The 21,159-nt window shown below is 44.4% G+C and overlaps 1 protein-coding gene and 1 pseudogene across 1 annotated transcript in view; one reads left to right on the top strand and one right to left on the bottom strand.

Moving 5' to 3' along the window:
• Nucleotides 1–21,159, top strand: part of Dera (deoxyribose-phosphate aldolase) — an 81,950-nt gene that overhangs the window by 48,784 nt on the left and 12,007 nt on the right. The window lies entirely within an intron of this gene.
• Nucleotides 5,405–6,529, bottom strand: LOC114632516 (annotated as a pseudogene).

Raw genomic sequence — 21,159 nt, 5'->3', positions numbered from 1 at the left:
CATCCCAGAGCTTTGAGGCTTGATGAAAATGTTAGATATGAACTCATTAGAAAAGAGATCTATAAAATGAATCTGGTTACAAATCACCATTAGTTATAATCCAGATTCCTGTGTTTGCAAACCTGTCACATCTTTTACTCTTCTGTACCCTAGTAGCTACAGCAGCCATGCGAGCTCTTCAGACCTGTAGCTAAATGAAACAGCACGTAGCTCTAGGTTGTCGGGCAACTTGACTCCACTGGGCACATGAGAGAGAAGTAGAAATGGATTTTTAAGAAGCAGGTGAAAGAACAGAGGTTCTACACTCATGGCTTCATTGGGCCCAGCCCAGGACTTGAAGATGAGAATTCAGGGTGCTTCTGGAGGGAGTGATTTGCAGGGGCCTTTGGGCCTTTGACTGAATTAGTGGAAGTCTGGGGAGAGAAACAGGAGTAAAGAGCTGGGGTGGGGGGAGGTAATATGAGAAGAATGAGGGTGGGGGAGGGGGAGCTACATTTGCTTTCATCAGGTCCCTAAAGGATGACAAGATAGGAGTGGCATGTTTAGAGAAAACAGATGCTGGAAGCAGGCCGATACACGGGTGCCAAGGGATTCCAGCCCGGCCGCTGCACACGGCACACTTTAAGAAGGCGAAGATGTAGAACCGCCTTTATCTTTGGGAAGGTAGGGCCATCCGCAGGCGAGCAACAGCTAACAAGCTCTCCTCCAGGTTATTCTAGACCTTATCTTCAGGAATAATACAGGCGTGATAAATAAGTGTGGAGTGGCGACGACGCACTGAAGATGCAATCGTAAAGTCATCAGGCTTGAACCGCTGATGCGGATCTGTGAGGAGAAGCATTCCAAGAATACAGGACCCGAGGAGAGCGCACCTTGACGGAATGTGGAATGAGTTTTGAACTCGGCCAGAATTTTGCAAGGTAGTGGGGTTGGAGAAAAGCAGGAGCCAGGGGTTAGCTGATTAGAAATTCAACCTACTAAGAACAGAGTAATGTAGGAACATTGACGTGAAGCAGAGACATAGGAGAATAATGTGAGGTCACTAAATGAGGAAAGAACGGGGAAAGTCCTTCACGTGGACCACAAGAAACAACAACAACAAAAAACCAACCAACCAAACAAAAAAAAAAAACTCCAAAAAAACCATGCAGCGATTGAGAGCAAATTAATACCTAAAGCTTGAATATGATTCAACTAGCAAGTGACACCAGAAGATTGTCACAAGCCACACTGAGCCCCCTGTCATGTGCTGCAAGTCTTCCTTGCTCAAGGAGTACTGATGCAGGTGGCGCATTCTCATCCCCATGGCGTGCCAGCCTGGCTTTTTTTTTTTTAATGTCTTTTTAAAACAAGGTCGTGTGTTTCTTAAGTAAAAGCATTCAACTTACAAAAAGAAGAGCTATGAGTAAGACTCCATCACGGAGAAAACATAAGAATATAGACGTGGTGGATTAAAAACCATGTGAAAAAGGCTTCCAGTTTGGGGTTCAAGGAGGACACTGAGGCGCATTGCCCTTTCAAGTAAGAGATTTCTTAGAGCAGTCATTAGTGGTGCAGACAGACAGACAGCATTACAGGGGCTCATGGGGACAGTGCAGGCCCACGTGGCAGGAGATGGGTTCCCTCCTTGTAGGTTTCAGAGGAAGAGTACAGGCACTGTGCAGATCACAGGATTGATGATGAGTCGTTCACAGGGCAGAGTGTGCTTAAAGCAGCTCTGTGGGCGGGGAAAAGAACCTAGACATAGTTACGCCACATAATCATAATTTAGGGCACTAAGTTACTGTAGTTCTGGCCATGGTCACAGTTCCATGAAAATGGAGTGGTCTTACAAATGGCATGGCCCTGGCTAGCAGCCTGTATGTAACTGTGACCCAGAGGCTGTATCTCCAAGACAGTCTTGAGGCACTGCAAGGCAGTGTTGTGTTGTGTTTTAAGACACTTTTGCTTTGGTATGGAAGGAAAAAGGCTGCAGCTGCTGTGAGGCTCAGGGGAGAAGGTGCGCTGGGGCCCCACTGACTTGTAACTTTGTTTACACTTCCTTAAACTAGGGGGGAGGGGAGGGGAGGCAGAGTTAAACCTCTCATAGGGTGAAAACTAACTTGCCATCCCATCTGGGGAGGAAATTTAAATTTAAATGCAGGCCGCCATGTTTGCCCTGCTCTCCATCCACTCCCACAGCAGACGTTTCTGCAGGTTCAGACCCACTCACTCCCTCGCTGTCCTTTGCCAAACGTGAAATACAAGCTCCAGGAAGGAAAGAAGGTCACGGTCTGCTTCCCTGGCCTGGTGGGTACACCGCTCCAACCGTAACCTCTGCCATCCCATGACATCTTCTCTCTGTGTGCCCGAGTCTCTTCTGTGGACTCCAGCCAGACAGTGGATGCTTTACTCAGTGTGTTTCGTCTCAACTGATTACAAGCTCAATCACCCCAGTTCCAAATTAGCCCACATTCTGAGGTGTCTAAGGTTACAATTTTGACATCTTTTGTTTGGACATAATTGAACCCCTAGCAAAAGAAATAGGATTTCTTACTTCCGAGGAAAACATTTGGAGTCAAAGTAACAAACTTGAATTTAGGGAGCAAAGATTGATTTTTCTCCCCTTTAAGCAATATATGTTGTGTGGAATGGGCAAATCTAGTAAACATTAAATATTTTTATCTGCAGAAAGCATTTGGTAGGATTCTCAATGGGAGATTAATGGCTAAAATAAAGAAGGAGGCATGAGGAGATAAATTTGCTTATGAGCAAGCGACAGAGACTTACGGGGGAAGGAAATTCCTTCCAGATTGGAAATGAGTGACGTACAGCCCCAGCCAAGAAGCAGTTTGGGGACCTGTGGGCTTTTCACTTTATTTTTATTGGACTTTGTAATAAAAATACAGGTCCTCAAACAGTCCAAGACAGAGTGAGTAATACTGCGAGCATCAGTAATCAAAAGTTATTCTCGATCATAAACTAAATGACTGGAAATAAATACTGACACGAGACTGCACCACGTGCCGTAATATCATAAAGCGGGACAGAGACTCTCCTGTGCTCTCTTCTCTTCTGCATGGATGAATATTTCTTTATTTGATTTCAAAGAAAAAAATATTTGAAGGTTTCTAGGTTTACTTCATAAGAACAAATAAGTGGGAAAAAAAAGGTGTATTTTTTTTCAAATATAGAAAGTTATGTTAACTGGAGGAGAAACTGGCTAACACAAGCCGAAGGTTATACTGCCATTTCTAGAATAAAGAAGAGAGACCCTCTGTGTTAAACTGCTCAGCAAGCAGTTCAGTAAGAAGACTTAGGTAGGGAAGGGGCATTCTGGAAATCAACAGCCTAGTTCTGTGGCCCTAATGGAAGTGAATACAAAAGAAGCCATTGTTAGCCAGGCTGAAGCTGCAAATTGGAGGGAAGGAAATACAGCATGGGGCCCCATTTGTTTTTAAATGTTAACATGGCTTTTAAAAAGTCCATAAACTTCAGTGATCCCCTATGTAATTTTTGTCTTCCTGGGAACTAGTTAGGCTAGCGGGGAAATGGGGTCTTCAAGTTGGAGTTAGAGCCTGCCACAGTTTCTGTGTTTAAGTCACTGAAGAGATCTCCACTTGTTCATTGGTTCGCCCTTTATTTGCCAGTCAAAGAGCCTAAATGAATGTGCATTGACGGTGGTGGAGGCCTGGGGATACAGCTCAGAGGCGAAAGGCCTGTCTGTCCCGTCCAAGGCTCTGGGTTCAATCCCTAGCCAATGTTAAATAAGTAGATAGATAATTTATGCCGAAATGCTGAGAAAACTGTTAGGATTACAAACTGTTAAATAAATAAACATACCGACAGACAAACAAACTGGCTGGAGAGGTGGCTCAGCCATTGAGAGAGAGTGCCCATTGCCTTTGCAGAGGACACTTGTCCCGTTGCCAGCATCCACATGGCAGTTTACAGCCATTTGTGGTTGCAATTCCAGGGGACATGATACTGTTTTTTGACCTCCAAGGCCACCAGGCAGGTGCATGGTATACAGACATCTATCCATCTATCTATTCATGCACATAAAATAAGAACAAATCTTTAAAATGGAAAAAATGTTTGCCTAAGTAATGTTTTTTATCATTTTTAAAGAGTTCATTGACCCCCAAACCTCTCATTCTACTGTGAGAAAACCTGAAATACAAAAGTGGCCAAACTCAGGAGGAACTAAAATATTAAGCCCATGTAGGCAGTAAAAGAACTGAGAGGAATATCTAGGCCAACACTCTTCAGCAAAACTTTTTATGAGGATTTCCTGGAGAGCTTTGTAGTTACACTGTTGATAAATCCAACTGCCAGAGATTCAGGTGTCAGCTGGTCCTGAGTGGGTGTGGCAGTGGGGTGGTTTGTGCTTCCTTGGGTCTTGGGTGGACATGGCGGAGTGGTGGTGGTTACCTGGGTGGATGTGGTGGGGTGGTGGTGGTTGCCTGGGTGGCATGGCAGGGGCTGGTTAGTGCTTTCTCAGAAGTAGGTTAAAAACTGGCCTTGAGTGCTTCTGTGTAGCAGGCAGGACCCTGAACCGCTGCTGTTCAGGACAGGACTCTCTTCTAAATCCTGAAGTTCAACAGTCATTTAAAGAGTCTCAAGCTTGAAAGAGACTCTTGGTAGCCAGCACAGAACAAAGCTGCTTGGTAGGCTGAACCTGTTGTCCCTGAGAGGTCCGATCCCACGGGTCAGCTGTTCTCTAGGCCATTCCAAGGGCTTGGCCCGCATCAGCCGTTCTTGTAGTCCGGAGTAGACTCTGAACAACAAGCGGGTACTCGCTTTTATCTTGTTGCTGCTGTTTGTTAAGGGGGTGATTCTCAATCTTTTAAAATCATTTGTTGTCCCTTGCTGTAGTAAAAATAGACCATTGTTTCCGGCTACTACATGTTGGCTGTGGGATTTATTTGGGGTTCTGCCCCGTTCTGAGCTGTGTGGACTGAGGAGAAGGCTTATAAGAGAGACAGTAAATAAGTAAATGGAGACTTACCTGCTGGCACTTGAGATGGTACCTCCCTCCCCCTTACTTGATTAAAATAATGAGTTTATTTCACATGCATATTTGTCTCCCTATCATTTCCACATCTGACCATCATATTACTGTCTGACTGTATTACTGTCTGACTGTATTACTGTCTGACTGTATTACTATGTCCTATCATAACATACATACATATATACATACTCCTTCCATACATACTTAAAACCAAGTACAGGGTGGAATTCCATCCCTGAAAACTAAGCAGGCATTTTAGACAACACATTCTTGCCAATTGAACCTGGACAACATTTATCAAACCCAGTAGCTAAAGTTTTCACTTTGCATTATAAAAAGGACAGCCAGATATCAACTATTACAGAAATGAAGTAAGGCGGAATATTTCAAACTGTTTAAGCCATTTTCTTAACGAGACTTCCTCCATTGCCAGAGATCTTGAATAGCCTCCTGGTCAGTCAGCTGGAAACATTTCTTCACACAGTGAATGAACTTGGCTTTCACTTTGGGAATAGAACCGCCTTTTTCTATACTTGCTTGCATTTTTTCCTTAATGTCTTCTATAGAACTAGGTCCTTTTGGTGTCTTAGGAGGTTTTTCCTGTTTTTTGAAAGACTTGGTGTTGATGGTTTTAAGTCTTTTCCATTTTGGTTTGGTTTTTGTGCATTTTTGGCAGGGGTATCTCGTACAGATTTTTTTCACTGGAGACTTTTCTTTAGTTTCCTACTCATCAAAACCAACTTCTTCTTCTTCTTCTTCTTCTTCTTCTTCTTCTTCTTCTTCTTCTTCTTCTTCTTCTTCTTTCTCTTCCTCTTCCTCCTCTTCTTCCACTTCTTCCTCTTCCTCTTCCTCCTCTTCTTCCACTTCTTCCTCTTCCTCCTTCTCCTCCTCCTCCTCTTCTTCTTCCTCTTGCTCTTCTTCTACTTCTTCTTCCTCTTCTCCTTCCTCTTCCTCGTCTTCTTTTCTTCCTCTTCCTCCTCTTCCTCTTCCTCCTCCTTTCTCTTCCTTCTTCTTCTTCATCATCCTCATCATCTTCATCATCATCCTCTTCATCTTCATCAAGTCTTACTTTTTTCTGTGGAACCTTGTTCCCACCTCCAGGAGCAGATCGCTTTCCAGACATGCCTAAGAGTTTTACATCCTCCTCATCTTCATCGTCTGACTCTGCATCTTCCTCTACAGCTACTAAGTGCTGTCCACTAATGTGCAGAGGCCCTGAACCACACTTGAACCTTAAGACCACAGGTGATGTAATTTGAAGCCCCCAAGGGAAACTGTTGGTTGTAGAGACATTTTCAAAGTTGCCAGCGTTACTTTAATTGGACTGCCTTCGTAGTTCATTGTTTCTGCCTCTACGATGTGTAATTCATCCTTTGCCTCTGCCCCTAAACTGACTGTTCTCAATGATAACTGGTGCTCATTTTCATCATTATCCACTTTAAAGTGTTAGTCTTTGTCAGCCTTTAGTTCACAACCAAAAAGGTAGTTCTGAGGCCTGAGAGGGCTCCTGTCCGTGCCCATCGAGTCTTTCATGAGGTGGAGGCACGCACTTCAGTGTGGGAGAAGCCAGATGGAAAACAACTGCCTGCTGTTCCACAGAACAGACACGCAAGACAGAATCATGCCAGGGGTACCCGTCTCTTAAGTCTTGTATATGAGTTCAAAGCAGAGAGCTTGGTTTGCTCTGTGGGAACCAAAGGACCACAGGGACATTGTTTGCATCCACCTCTCCCTGCTAACCCACTGTGAGTGAGTCAGAAGAACTCACAAAGCTGTTGACTATTACGAGTCTTGTTGGGCACAGATGTGAAGGAAGGCCTTTTGGGTGGAAAGTCATGGGGTCTGTGTTGCAGAGAGATGTACCGAGGCAGCATGTCCCAGAGAGTTACTCCAGTGTGTGTGGGGAAGAGGTGGAGCTATGGCGGAGAGCGGGAGGTCAGTCAGAAAGTAGTTTAGAGCTTAGAACTATCTGAGGAGCGAGGCTTCCTCAGGGTTGGGGCATGGAAAGCTTTTAGTCTGAGGACTGAGCACTGGACTAGCGAGTCATCCTTCCCCCATTCATTCTTTCAGTTAGTGGAATCTATGGAATATGTCTTTCGTGCCTAATTCCCAGGACAAACAAAGACTTGATCCCCTAACTCCCAACTCTTCTTGATGGGGTTCAATGGTTGCATTGGCATTTCGGCAGCACACCTGCTGTGATGTACGGTTCTGTTGGAGATGGGGAACTTTAGGAAATTGAGGTGACAGTGTGGCTGGCCAGGAGATGAAGCCAAGGAAGCCCTGCAGAGCAGGGGTGACTTGAGGCGTTGCCCTGGTTGTGTTTCTGTTGGTGTGATAAAATACCCTGACAGTGAACAACTGAGGAGAGAAGGCTTAGAGAGCTTACAGTTCCAGGTTGCAGTCCATCACAGTCAAAGTCGAGTCAAATAAATGCATGCCAGCCCATGTGTTTGCACTCCCCCTTCTGCAGTGTATAACCGCCTAGGAATGGCGCTGCCCGCGGTGGGCTTGCGCTTCTCACATCAATTATCAAGACAGTCCCCACAAGGACATGCCCACAGGCCAACCTCATCTGGACAGTTCCTTAAGATTTTTTTCCCCAAGTGGTTTTGGGTTATGTCAAATTGACAATTGAACACTAGCCATCGAAAACATGTTAGAAGCCAAAACAATAGTAGCTGGGAACAGCCTATCCTGCATGAGGAGCAGAGGCAGAGAGCTGGGAGTCATTTTGCTGGGACATGGGATCTGGGAGAAACCAGATTGTTTGCAGTCTAAGAACCAAGGCCTCTGCTTCCTTATGTAAGACCCTCCACAGCCCACTCTGGTTGGGTTTATTACAGAACATGGCATAGACATGGTTTATTATAGAACATGGCATAGACTGGCTATCTTTTTACTTTCCTGTTTATGTAACAAGGGAAAACAGTACATTAAAAAACAAATTCTAGCAAAAGCCACAGGGTAGATAGGAGGCCATTTTTCTACTTAGAATACATGAATGAGGTTCAGCATATGAATCTAAGAGAAGATCTGATGCCCGTGCTCCAGTTGCTGATGGAGGAGGAGAGGCCCAACTTGCTTTGACTATAGTTCTAGGGATGATGTTTTCTCACTGCGACCCGGGAATGAGTGTGCTCATTTGCCTTTTTTGAAAAATTTATCACCAAGTGGGACACGGGAAAGTCAGCTTCCTATGCTTATAAGCTGCTAAATTGGGCAGGGACAACCGATGAGGCTCCAAAGAGTCAACATGTTGGGAGGGAATGTAGATCACGCTGCACCAGAGTGACAGAAATCTGTCGGTAGAATGTTCACTCTCATTGCACTGGTTTGATATTAGCATCCTAGTGAATAATTAAAATATGCCTGTTTATTTTTTAATAAAAAGGAAAAGCATGCAAGTTACCTCTGCGTTTGCAATGATCCCATCACTGCATCTGTCATACGCTGAGGCCTTTTCTTAGCTTGTACATCAGATGACTGGGAAGTAGGAAACGTTCTGCTTCATCCTGCAGTATTCAGTATTATAACACCTTTCCAAGCTGTAAAATAAAAATCTTTAAAAACTACCTTTAGGTATTTCCAGTAGAGTTGGCCTGTCCTAAATTGAAAAGCTATTACGTATATTTTTCTGCTGAAGTTATTTTTGAAGTTCATTTCTCATTTCATGTTCTTGCGGACCCCGGACACGCAGGTGTAGTTAGTGCTTAGCCTGTTCCTGCCCTGATTTCAAACTCCACACTCCCAGGGTGTGATCTGGTTCCTCCCCATAATCAAACATCCTTTACCATTCATCTTGTTTGATCCTTCAAGGGTGGAATGAAAAAGTTCCATGACTTTTTTTCATTGGTGTTGTTTGTTTTGTTTTTACTATTTATTTAGTCCAAGACAAATGGCTCAGGGAAAGAGCAGTTCATAACAGAGGCTAGAAAAGAATTTGTACTTATGGACACAGTGGGAGACACACGTGATGTTGTAGCCACATGGTTTGATCCTCTTAAGGGACCCTGTTTGAGGAGGTCCAGTAATTTCTGAATGAACTGAGCCTGCCTGTAGTTCAGTAACAATAGGATTGTGCTCTCGGGAAGGAGGACATGGGGTGGACGGACGCCATAGAGAAAGACCTGCCTGAGAAGAGCAAGGCAGTGAGCAGAGAAGGTCTCAAAGACCAAGTGTCCTGTTTCCTGTCCCAGAGCCAGAAATGGCTTACAGGCTGCAGAGGCAGAGGTATTTGTTTTGGGTGATGTAACCTGGGCTGGTCTTGACCTTGCCTTGGGCTCCTAGATACTGGGATTAAAAATCTCAGCATGCCCCAGCCTCAGCCTCTTAGGAGACAGTGGCTTGCTGAGTGGCAGAGATGGCCTCTGCTGACATCCCTGTGTCCTGAGTAAACTCCTCTTTGTCCAAAGTTTTCAGAGGCTTGAACATTCTGTAGGAGTAAAACTCGGGTTCTGGGTTGTCTGGCATTTATTGCCAACCTCAATCTGGAGAAATACATTTTGATTTCAGCCAACCATGCATTTATGAGCTTTGGAATACAATCCATTTTTCGGTTGGAGAATTGCATTATTAAACTGTTCAATTTAATAATTAAAGAGAGAAAAGTGCACTTGGTTTATCTGTGCTGTCAACTAGCAGTTTAACACATGCACATAACTTGGATCCGAGTCTAAAACAGAATATCCAAAGATACAAATAGAGAAAAGATGAAAAAAAAAAAAAAAACACCTCACTTAATTCCCCCAGAGACCTCACATAAGATGGAGGAGCCACTGCAGAAAACAAAGCAAGACCAAATAAAACCACAAAACTCTTTCCTACCTGCTGACAACCTAGTTCCCACCAAATCTTATTTCCTTCCTTTACTTTATAAACCAAGATGTCTCTTGCTTCCTGGAACCATTGTTAGGAGATTATGGGTAAATACTGGGATTCTCCATTTTTGTTAATACATTAAAAAGGGAACTTGGAAGCTTGCAAAGGTAAGAGAGAAACCTTCAGTGTCTCTGAACTAAGAAAGCAGAGGACTGTCTTCTTCCTCGGCCTTTATCAGTAGTCGCTTTACCTTCATCCACCATATCTGTTTTCCTTTAAAACAAGAGGATGTCTACAAATGGTATCTGCGTGTGATAACAAATAGTGGGACTTTCCTTCATAAAAGTCCAATTTCAGGAAATCAAGGTGAATTATAGCGTAGAATTTTTTTAAAAAAATTAAATTCTACTGTCAATGAAGATTGAGTTGCCTCTGGAGACTGTAGGATTGATATTTGAACCATTATTTATAAGGGTCGTCTTCTAGTGTCTCTTAGTGCAGGGGGTTCAGGGACTTTTGGTAAATTATTGGGATGCATGGAACTGTTTTAAGACTTAGAGTCCATGGATAATTAGTTAAAGAAGAAACAGAAGAGCTGAGAATTTGGTTTCCTACTCTACAGAGCTCAAATTAAACTTGATGAAAAGACAGAGCTGTGGTTGAAATATCAATCAAGTTTCTTTTCATGCCGTCTACTTGAGAGCATGTTTCCATAAGCTTGTTATAATAAAGTCAACAGCATGTGTTTGGGATGGCCCGGGGTCGGTCGTAGGAAAGCAAAGTCAAAATAGAAGAGATTCTTCTGAAGATTAGCACCCTACAGTCAAGTCAAGAACGGAAGCTTGTGTGTTTGGGGAACTCCTTCCAGCTAAAATCTGATTACTGTGTTGTGTTCTGTTAAGCCGTATAAGGGTTGTCATGGTCTCAGAACTTTAGGGGATACTGAGTACCATGCCAGCCAGGGTACACTCCCTTCTCTCAAAGAATGTGGCTTATGGAGCTGTGAAAAGGTTCAGCGGGTAAGGGTGCTTGCTGCCAAGGCTGAAGACCTGAGTTCGGTCCTCAGAACCCACATGTTGGAAGGAAGGAATGGATTCCTGCAAGTTATCCTCTGACCTCCACATGTCTAGCCCATCATTCCAAACTCACATTAGACTAGCGTCCTCATTAATACCAGACTCAGGAGGAGAGCCAAAGCTTACTCGATTCTGCCAGGTCCTATAGACAGAAGACGCGCTCCCTGGGAGGATAGATGCTTAGGCAGGTGCCATTACAATGAACTCATAACTCTCCAGAGTGTAATGTAGATAGATATGTGGGACAATTTTGAAAGCTGTAATAACTGTCAGTGTTGTTCCCTCTTCCTGTGTTTGTTGTCTGAAGTCTCACATGTTAGAGCCACACAACTGAAGCCTGTAACCTGTTCGGAGGAGGCACCATGCTCAGCTGGTGTGCAATAGCATCTGTGCAAAACTTGAAAATACCTTACTAATAATTTTCAAAAAGTTGAAGCTGGGCAAGTATGGTGGCTCAGCTTGTAATACTAGGATTTGGGAGGCTGATGCTCGAGGATTGTCAGGAGTTTCAGGCCAGTCTGGACTGCAATACTTAGCTCCAGGCCAACCTTGGTTACAGTTGGAGAACTGTCTCATAAAACAAAACCCCTTAAATGGAGAACCTGGGTTCTGCCCCTTCCTGCTTCCTGCCCCGTCTCCACCTATGAAGATAAGTTACAGCTCATCCACCCAAAGTAACAGCCTTGGCAACAGACATGACTTGTCTTTGCACTGACCGTAGTCTGGACATTTGAGATACTTTGGTAATGTTGGGAAAAAAAGAGAGAAGATGCCCTGTGGGAAAAAGGCGTGGTGGAGTCCCACAGGCTTTCCAGGCTGGCGGGTCCCACAAACAGGGGAAAGTCCAGAGTTCCAAATGCTGGAAGCTTTGGCAACGGCAAGCCCCAATGATACGAGAAGTACATGGGTTCCAAGAGTTTTATTGCCATGGTATGATAGTTGGATCTGGATGTGCGCCCCCAATCCAAGACAGGACGGGCCTGCCTTAAATAGGAGAGGGGGAAGAGGGGTACTGAGAAGGAATATCTTAATTTAGCCACACCCCCTGATCTTTAGGGAACTCATGAATATGGAAATCTCTCAAGGCTGAAGCTTGTAGTCACGCTCTGTCTAGCCAAACTTGACTGCAAGGTGCAGATCAAATGGAGATCATGCCACTTGTCAGGAGCCTGGATTCTGGGAGTGCAGCAGTACAGATGCCCGTCCCTCACAGGCAGTAGATACCTGTTGGGTGTCTGGGCTATTTCCAGCCAGCACCTCGACCAAAACCAGCCATCCTATCACGGTCCTACAATGTCCCCCAGGTTTGTTCAGTTACATCGACTGAAACCATGATGAGGATGAAGAACTGTGCTTGGTCTCTAAGGGGCAGCCTTGGCTGTGAGGGAGCTACCCCAGCCCTCTTCCATCAGGAACCTGTCATGGTGTCCCCATGGTGTCTCCTGACTCCTCCTTTCCAGCTCTTTATGGCGTGGCTCCCTGTCCCTCACCCCTCTCCAGCCAGGCCCAGAGGCTTATTGATCATAGCGGAACACACAGTTCAGGATGTAACAGCTCTTCACAAATCCTGCTAGCAAGGCAGACGAGGTCCTGACCCGTGACCTGTCCCCCGAGCTGGGGAGGGATGCTCACCTGCTGCTGCCACCCAGGCTTTCTAGAAATTCCTGCTTGGCTACTTTAATCTTGAAATACAACTTTTCCCTTGGCTGCTTACAGACTTTTCCAGCAAGGTGGCCCTCAGTGTCCCAGGACTGCTTTGATTGTTGTTTGAAAGTGTTTCAGGTTACTTATAAAGTGTTTCAAGCAGGACTTGTTCCATAATGAATGCTGAATGTTTATTAAATAAAGTAATTAAACAAAAGCTCATGTTTATGGACGTGCACATGTTTATGGAATATAGGTCAGGAAGTTGTGTCCCTTATGGCCATTCGCTTTCTAAGCTGGCACACCATGTAAAGGTGTGTAAAGGTGTACCCCTTTATTCTCCTCTCCCATCGTTACTGTCCTGTCGCCCTCTCTTTCTAGTTCCTCTCCCCAAGTCCCTCTTGCGTTCATAGTGCATGTTTTCTATCACCCCTCCCCCAAACCTCTCTTCCTCTCAGCTCCCTTTCACCTTTCAGGTCCTGAGCACACATATACACAAGCATGCACGCACACACACGTGTACACATATGGACTGACACATGTCCATGCACACACTTGTACACAAATAGAGACAGACACGTGCACACACACGCACTCATACAGACATACACATGCACACATATACACACACATACAGACAGACACATGCATGGACACACGTAACACACATGTGAGCACACATGCACACACAGATGTATAAATTCAAGTCTAGATACTGTGTGTGAAAGAAGACACAGGGTATTAGTTTTTCCAAGTCCAGCTTACTTGGCTTATGTAGTAATGATGGAGTCTTCCTTGTATGACTCATTTTGACTCTCCCTGTGAGTCATTGCTAAGGTCATTCTGTCCTTGGGCTCCTTGTGGTTCACAGCGGGATGGTGTTTCACTAGCTTCCAAGTGTGAGGTGTCACTGTCTCTCAGCTCCTTCTGGTCTAGTATCTCCTCCCTTGGCTTCTGCAGACTTGAATATACACTCTTCCTCCATGTTTGGCTGATGTAGGGTCTAATATTCTTTCTTCATCAGCATCTCTGTTGTTCTGGAGGAGCTGCCCAAAAAGAGACAGGATCTCTGTTGTCTTGGAGGAGCTGTCCAGATAGGGTTGTGGGAATGTTCGTACTCAACTCTCTAGTAGTTCCTGTGAGGGCCTGCTGCACTGTGGCTTCTGCCTGCTCATTTTTCCCAGTACTGTGTTAAAAGTTCTAACATCCTTTTGCCAGTGTTTCCTTCCACAGTATATTCAGTTGGACCTTGCTTCTTCTATGATTTTTCAGTGGAGACAGAGTGGGGAGTTGGGGGCCTGCATAGGCATGAGTGAGGCAGAATAGAATATGTGTGTGTGTGTGTGTGTGTGTATGTGTGTGTGTGTGTGTGTGTGAACACAGTTACAGAATGTGACACCCATTGGAAGTGAATAGGTGTGGAGTGTCACTGAACTTCCGGATCTGTGGAAGAAAAGTAGACTGTCTCTTAGGGTTGATGTTGCACAGATCTTGACCATAGCAGCTTCAGAGCTAGCCTGGAGATGCAGGCAGTCACTGGTGCTTGCCATGCTGGGTGTGGCACTGCTCTAACTCGGTAGGTAATTCCCTCATACTGTAAGCCGGCTGCCATAGTCCTAATCCTGTGTGTGTGCCTCCAACAAGAGGAAAGCCACGGCAACGGCAGTTGAGCTGGCCCAGGTAGAGTTCTGACAGGGAAGGGAGGACTAAAGGCAGAGCTGATGCGGCAGAGATCATTTCTGCACAACAATGAGTTGTCTGGTTTAGGAAGCGGAAAGAACTATGGTATTGCAAGCCTAGATGTTGCCTTAGAGAAGCCTCTGTTCAAATCTCACGACAGGGATGCATTGTTCAGCTGCAGTGTCTGTGGATGCTGGCATCGTCATCAGTGACGGCTGCTGAGGTACCTCAAGGATTTAGTGATAGGTGTAGAACATGCATAGGTGAGGCCTGGCTCTGGTGTAGCTCTCAGAAAACGTGCATGATGTGCTACTCCTACATATATGACCTTCGTGTTGATATAGCTTGGTCACCACTGTCAGAGTTAGCTAAGGTTTGTGACGCTTTTGTTAACAGCATGTCAGAACAGTCGAATATTAGGTGGAATTCATATCTCAGACGGTGCAGACCCCAGGTGTGTGCCTGTGTGCGTACACATGTATGTGTGCACGTGTGTGTGTTCATGAGTATGCATGCATCTGTGAGGGCGTGCGTTTGTGTGAAGGCCAGAAGTAAACCTCGAGTATCTTCCTCAGTCATGTCCACCATGTTCTGGTGCGTCAGTCTCTCACCTTTTACCTGGATCTTCACACTTCGGTTAGGCCGGCTCCAGTGGGCCTCAGTGATCACTCTGCATGGCTCTGCCCTCTTGGCACTGACCCATCGGTGCCAGCCACCACACAGCTTACTTGTTAATACAGATGCTCAGGGGTGAAACTCAGGTCCCTGTGCCTGCATGTGAGCACCTCACTGACTGAGCCACCTCCCCAGACGAGGAGACAGTTGAACCACTTCTGTCTGTTTATCTTCTGACGCTCGTCAGAGCCATCTTCTGATGCTCTTCAGAGCCATCTTCTGATGCTCGTCAGATCTTCATGTTTTAAAAAGTTTGTAATCATTAACTTCTATGCATTAGATTAAAAAACAAAACAAAAACAAAAGCCTGGACCACAGCAGCACAGTAAAGATTCTCGAGACATTTTGTGAGCCAAGAACATGTCCGTGGGCTTCCAGACGTTGGGACATTACTGCTTGTCTGTCACCCCAAGAGTCTTTTTTCTTTATAGGTTATCGCTGCAAATCTTGCTTCCCATCTCAGTAATAAATTTAACAGTTGAGTTTCTATTTCTTCACTGGGTTTTCTCTGTGTATGCCCTTCGGGTCTTGACATTACATACTTGTCACTTAAATACACGAAATGGATGCTCTGGACACATGTACCTTAGGGGAGAGATAATGCCACATTCAGAAGCAGTCTTACAGGTAGTACTGACAATATTAAATACATAACAAAAATTAACTGGAGGCTTAAAATGAAAGGAAGACTGCATCTGCTGGAGCTGAAGTTACGGGTGGCTGTGAATTCCTTAACATGGGTGCTGGGAACTAATCTTGGGTCTTAGGCAAGGACCAGATGTATTCTGAACTGCTGAGCCATCTCTCCAGCCCTGTCTTCAGGCATTTCTGAATCATCCACCTGAGACACTGTCATGAGCTTCCCTTCCGGTGACCTTTTTCTAATTGTACTCATCCACTAGATTAGGTTTTTGGGCCCTTTCCCCTTCCTTCTTTACCTGCAGGCCCCTTTTTTCTTGGAGAACCACAGTGGCTGGTAGTAGCTGAGTGGGAAGGAACGCAGATAAAAGGGAGGTGTAACGAGCTGTAGGATAGGAGATACTGTTCTGACTTGAAGATAACATGAGAATCAGCACTGTCTTTGTGAGTGGTTGGTGAGCGGACCCCAGCAGCTGCCAGCCACCAGCCGCCAGGGAGCTCTATACAGTAAAGGCTTTACCCGGAGAGCCTCGCAGACTTCACCCATCTCCAGATCTGCTAATGGGAGGCCGACCAGTGATCTAGGTGCCTCAGAGCCATCGCCCTGAGATAAAGCTCCCCACAGTAAAATTAACACAGCTTCCTTTGTGAAAGGCAGGCCACTGCGCAAAGCAACTCTCCAGACTCATCATCAATTGTTGGGGGGGAAAAAGATTTATGATGACATTGAGGTATGATAATCTCAAATATGTAGTGCATTGTTTTTAAAAGCTTTGTGTTTAAAATTCATAGCACTTTCTAATCCTGATAAAGTAGCCTAATTTTCCAGCTGGCTTTGTTCAGTAAAATGTATTTCTAAATCCATTTTAAGCAGCTATTTCTTCAATTTGAGTAATTTTCTCTCGAGTTAATAGATTCCATACAAGCATACCTGACTTTTAATGTTAATAGATACTGTATATTCCAGTCTCGCTCGTGACAGTCGCAAGCACAATCAAAATGAAGTTCAGCTGTTTAAAGCACCCCATACTTGTTAGTTTGTTAAAAGGGACCTCTCTTTTACCCTTCTTTGCCGAAGTATAGTGATACCCTAGTGAATTTTCCACCTTGCGTGGGAGTTCCACCTCCCTTTGCCCTCACCACAAACATGAGGGCAGAGAAAGCATATGCTAGATATAGTCTTATCATTTTAAGATGTCTTCAAAAGCATGCTATCAGTGGGGGATATCCCTAACCCAGTCAGTCCTCACGGCTGGAAGGTTCAGCTTGAGGGATGACCGGAGACCAAGTGTCTTGACTCAGATGCATTTGCTGTCTGTAATTTGGTGTACGTAGATCAGTGCTTTTATTCTCTGATTGCATAAAACACTTTATGGTTTTTAAAGAATTTTTTCTATGGTTAGTCATGTGTCTTTACAAGAGTGCATATGCACGTAGGTCCCGTCACAGACAGAAGAGGGCATCGGCGTCCTTGGAGTTGACATTGGCAGGTGGTTGTGATTGACAGTCACATACAGCTACCGAGAACATAACTCAGGTCCTCCAGAAGAGCTGTTGGAGTACTTAACCTCTGAACCATCTGTCCAGCCCCCAACACTTTGCTATGTCATCAGTCTTACACCTATATTACGAAGCTGTGGTTATGCAGGCTTTTCCCTACAGTCATGGGGTACTGAGCTGATTACTGTGACTCATTGTCTCTTCCCTGCAATGTCATGGGCTCCTTGGGGGAAAAAAAAAAAGACAGGTAACATGACTGAGATAGATAACGATTCTTTCTAACCTATGTGGTTATTTCAAGGGAAAAACCAGTTTATAGAACTTGAGTCAGGATATATGCTAATAGAGCTGATTTCCATAAAGAAGCATCTTGTGGGGCTGGCTCGGTGTGTGTGTGGGGGGTATAAGGCTTGCCTCAGAAACCTGAATTTTGTCTGGGAACCCATGGTGGAAAGAGCCAAACAGCTCTCAATGTAATCCACAAACCTACACACAGGAACACACACACACACATACACACCCACAGAGGCACACACACACACATAAACAAAGTAAGTTTTCAAAAAAGAACAAGATGGCCTAGAGAGATGGCACAGCAGTTAAGAGCATGCACTGCTTTGCAGAGGGCCTGAGTTCAATTCCCAGCACCCATGTTAGACAGCTCACACTCCTGTAACTCTAATTCCAGGGGAGTCTGACGTGGATCTCCATGGGCACTTGCATTCATGTGTCTAAACCCCTTCACACACATGTAATTAAAAGTAAAAACAGGCCCTTTTTTGTCCTGTCCTTTTCCAGCAGTTTTCATGGCCTTCTTATTGCGAACAGAGCGCAGTTCTCAGACAGAGAGCATACTTAGATGCTGTCAGGGGCTCTTCCTCTTCTATGTGTAAATGTTTTCAAATTCTGATCCCTTTTTACCTGGAGAAAATGTTGTGCAACCCCAAATATCTAGATCAATAAAATAAATAAATCAGTTACTTATTTTTCTAAAATAGAAATTTGTTTTATAAAACAACTTTTGGTCTATGTGGTTTATAACTCATTTAATACAAAGTCTCATTCGTGTATTAACTATATAGATTTGCTTTTTCCTTTGTTCACTTCTCAGCTGAATTAGTTGATGTTATAGGACAGGAGTAGCCTACTGTTTTTCAGAGTGGACATTGTTTTGATTTTATAACATGAAACTGCAGAAGGCTATTTACAGCCATTTCAGAAATACTTGGAAATTCTGTCCTAATCCCCAAGCTAAAAATCACTTAATTGGGTTTTTGTTTTTTGTTTTGTTTTTGTGGGTTTTTTTTTTGTGAATCCCAAATCATAAACTAAAGCAACTTTTAAAATAAAACACTAATGCAACGTAAAGATATGCTAAGTTGACAACTACATGCTAGTAGTGAAGGCAGAAAAATATGTCAAGTCTTTGTTTTCTGTCATTAAACCATGATTCGGCTTAAAGAGTGGAAAACTTGATGCCAGCAGCAAGGCCTCTGTGGTTTGTAAGGCTAGTAGCCTCTCTCTAGGCTGGGGTCGTCCGGGAAGTGTTGCTGGCATTTTGTGGTGCAGCTCCTTGCATGGTGGAGAGTGCACGTATTGCGTGCATAACGCAACATGCACGTATTGTGTGTTCAGACCTGAGGCTGCAGCGGAGTCCCATGATGCACTGCAGGAGCACGCTGCTAGAAATACCGGAGCTTCATCACACAGTTTATTATAATTTACTTTTGTACAAAAGACATTCAGACATCTTTTGTTGATAAAAAAATTTTATTGACTCCTATATTTTATTACGTTTGGTTTCTTTCTCCAATGCCGCGTGTTTTGTATGTGGGTAGGTACGCATGCGTCGTGAGCACACACATCTGAAGGCCAAAGGTTGATGTCTACCATCATCCTCCATTTTCCATCTTACCCATTGAGCCAGGGTCTCTCAGTCAAAACAGACATCCCATGTATGGCTAGTGTAGCTAGCTGGCTTGCTCTGCAGATCCCCAGTCTCTGCCATTGGGAAGAGAACAACAGGTGAGCCAACCACACGTAACTGAACCTCCTCAGGGTTGCTGGGGGTTCAAACTCCAATTCTCACAATTGTGCCAAGCACCTTGACCGCTGATGCGTCTCTCCACCCCCTTAACAAATTTAAGCCAATATTTAAAGGATATCGGTCTAACGCAGCAGCAAATTTTTAGGGTGCGGAAAGGAAACGTAGGAACCTTCCTAAGGGACTTTCCTCATGGTACTCACTTAGAAAACTCACTGAAGCCCTAGACTAGTACAGGTTAACAGGGAGGACAATTACAACATTTTTTTTTGTAGTGCCACTAATCAAATAAAAGGAAAGGTCAAATTAGTAATTATGAGACCTTATTTTATTTTTTCCAGTATTGCAATAGTTCTGAAATTTAAAACAACCAAATTTGAAGTGAAAAGAAGCTTCTGAACTGATTCCCAGTCTTATTTTAGTGTGTAATCGATTTTAACATTTTTTTGAGAAAAATTTTTAGTGTATTTCTTATACTAAATTCTCAAAACCCTGTAGATTTTACACTTACTTCACATGTCAGTGTGGATGAAGTCATTTCAAAGGCTCAGTAACCCTCGATGTGGCCCCATGGCCTGAGACAATGTGGCCCTTTGGGTCACAGAAGAGTGGCAGGGACTCCCAACCACCAGTCTTGAGCTGGCTTTGGCAGGTTCTGAGACCAAAGTTGACTTTCAACGGTTGAAGTCCCCACTGTTGACATCCTTCTGAGAGGTCTTTCCCTGGGAGTGATGATTGGAAACTGTGTTGAAGTTTCTTTCTCCACAGATAATGCTGTGGGTAGTTGAATGCCTAACTTTGAAGGCTGTTTCTTTGACTACCTCAACAACCAGGAACGGTGTTAAAAACTGTATGCACTGTCGTTCCTCACACAGTGATTAGGGAGGAGGCCTGCACTGTGGGTGTTTTACTTGGGCTCAGTAGGAAATTACAGAGAATACTAGACAACGGTTTAAAATCTGAGATCAGATAACTGTATGTATCTCATTGTGAGTACTTCTTGCTTGTCAGACCATGGATACACCCCAGCTCTTTCTCTGTCCCTCCTTCCCTCGCATTCCCTTCAGCAGGTTCTCACACTACATAACCCAGACTAGCCTCAAACATGCAGTCCTCCTGCCTCAGCCTCCTGAGTGCAAGGATCACAGGGCTGTGTAACCACTTCTGGCTCTACAGTTAGATTTTTGTTGTCTCCTCTTCCCTCACTGTGAGCTCATCGTTCTCTCTCTAGTCCACTGGCTGACTACTGCAGGACCTTTGTTCTTGTCACAGATCTCCCCATGGTTCCCCTGCCTCAGCCTCATACAGGAGAGAGAAAGGAGAGGGCGAGACCCTAAAATGGGGTGTGAGGTTTCCAACATTTGAGTTTGGAAACACTTTGTTGATTTTTACACCTGTTTTCTGGACAACTAACAGTATATAAAAATAGAGACTGTGTACAGCAAAGTTTGAGACACCGGGCATTCACTGTTGTTATCCTTAGTTCAAAATGCGGAGCAAATCAAATTGTATACTTGAGTTAAGTAAAGCAGTTCTTTTTTGAAATTTGCAAACCAGCCAGGACAGTAAAACTTAGTGTTGTTTACAAGCTTACGCAGACGGCGTCCACTCTTAGGACTTACTTGCATTGGTTACTCACTTGTTTCCAGTATAGTCACAATACTGAAATTTATTTTAAACAATTTTTTTAATTAAAAGGAACTTCTGGAGTATAAAACTATCACTGAAAGCCCTCACCCCCATGTGGGGCTAGACACTGAGATTTCATGTTAGCCAGAATGGCTGTGAAGTCAGAGAGGGCCTGCCCATGATGCTCCTGGTCCACTGGAGCTACAAGTGTGCACCTGGCTGGATGTGGTGCTGACGATCAACCGTGCAAGGCAGTCACGTGACCCGCTGAGCCCCAAGCCCAGCCAGACTGTTGCTGAAGTGATTTAATCTCCCCCCAGCTGGTACTGCCAGTTACCAAGAAAGCTGCAGGCCCGGTCTCTACCCCACAGTCCATTTTGAAACATTTAATATCTTGCATTATTCTAAGTGACCACATCTTTTTTTTTTTTTTTTTAATTTGGAGGAGACCAACT

The sequence above is a fragment of the Grammomys surdaster genome, unplaced genomic scaffold (assembly GCF_004785775.1).
Source record: "Grammomys surdaster isolate TR1022 unplaced genomic scaffold, NIH_TR_1.0 373, whole genome shotgun sequence".
NCBI lineage: Eukaryota > Metazoa > Chordata > Mammalia > Rodentia > Muridae > Grammomys > Grammomys surdaster.
Note: the sequence above shows the minus strand (reverse complement) of the source record. Positions and strands in the feature narration are given on the sequence as shown.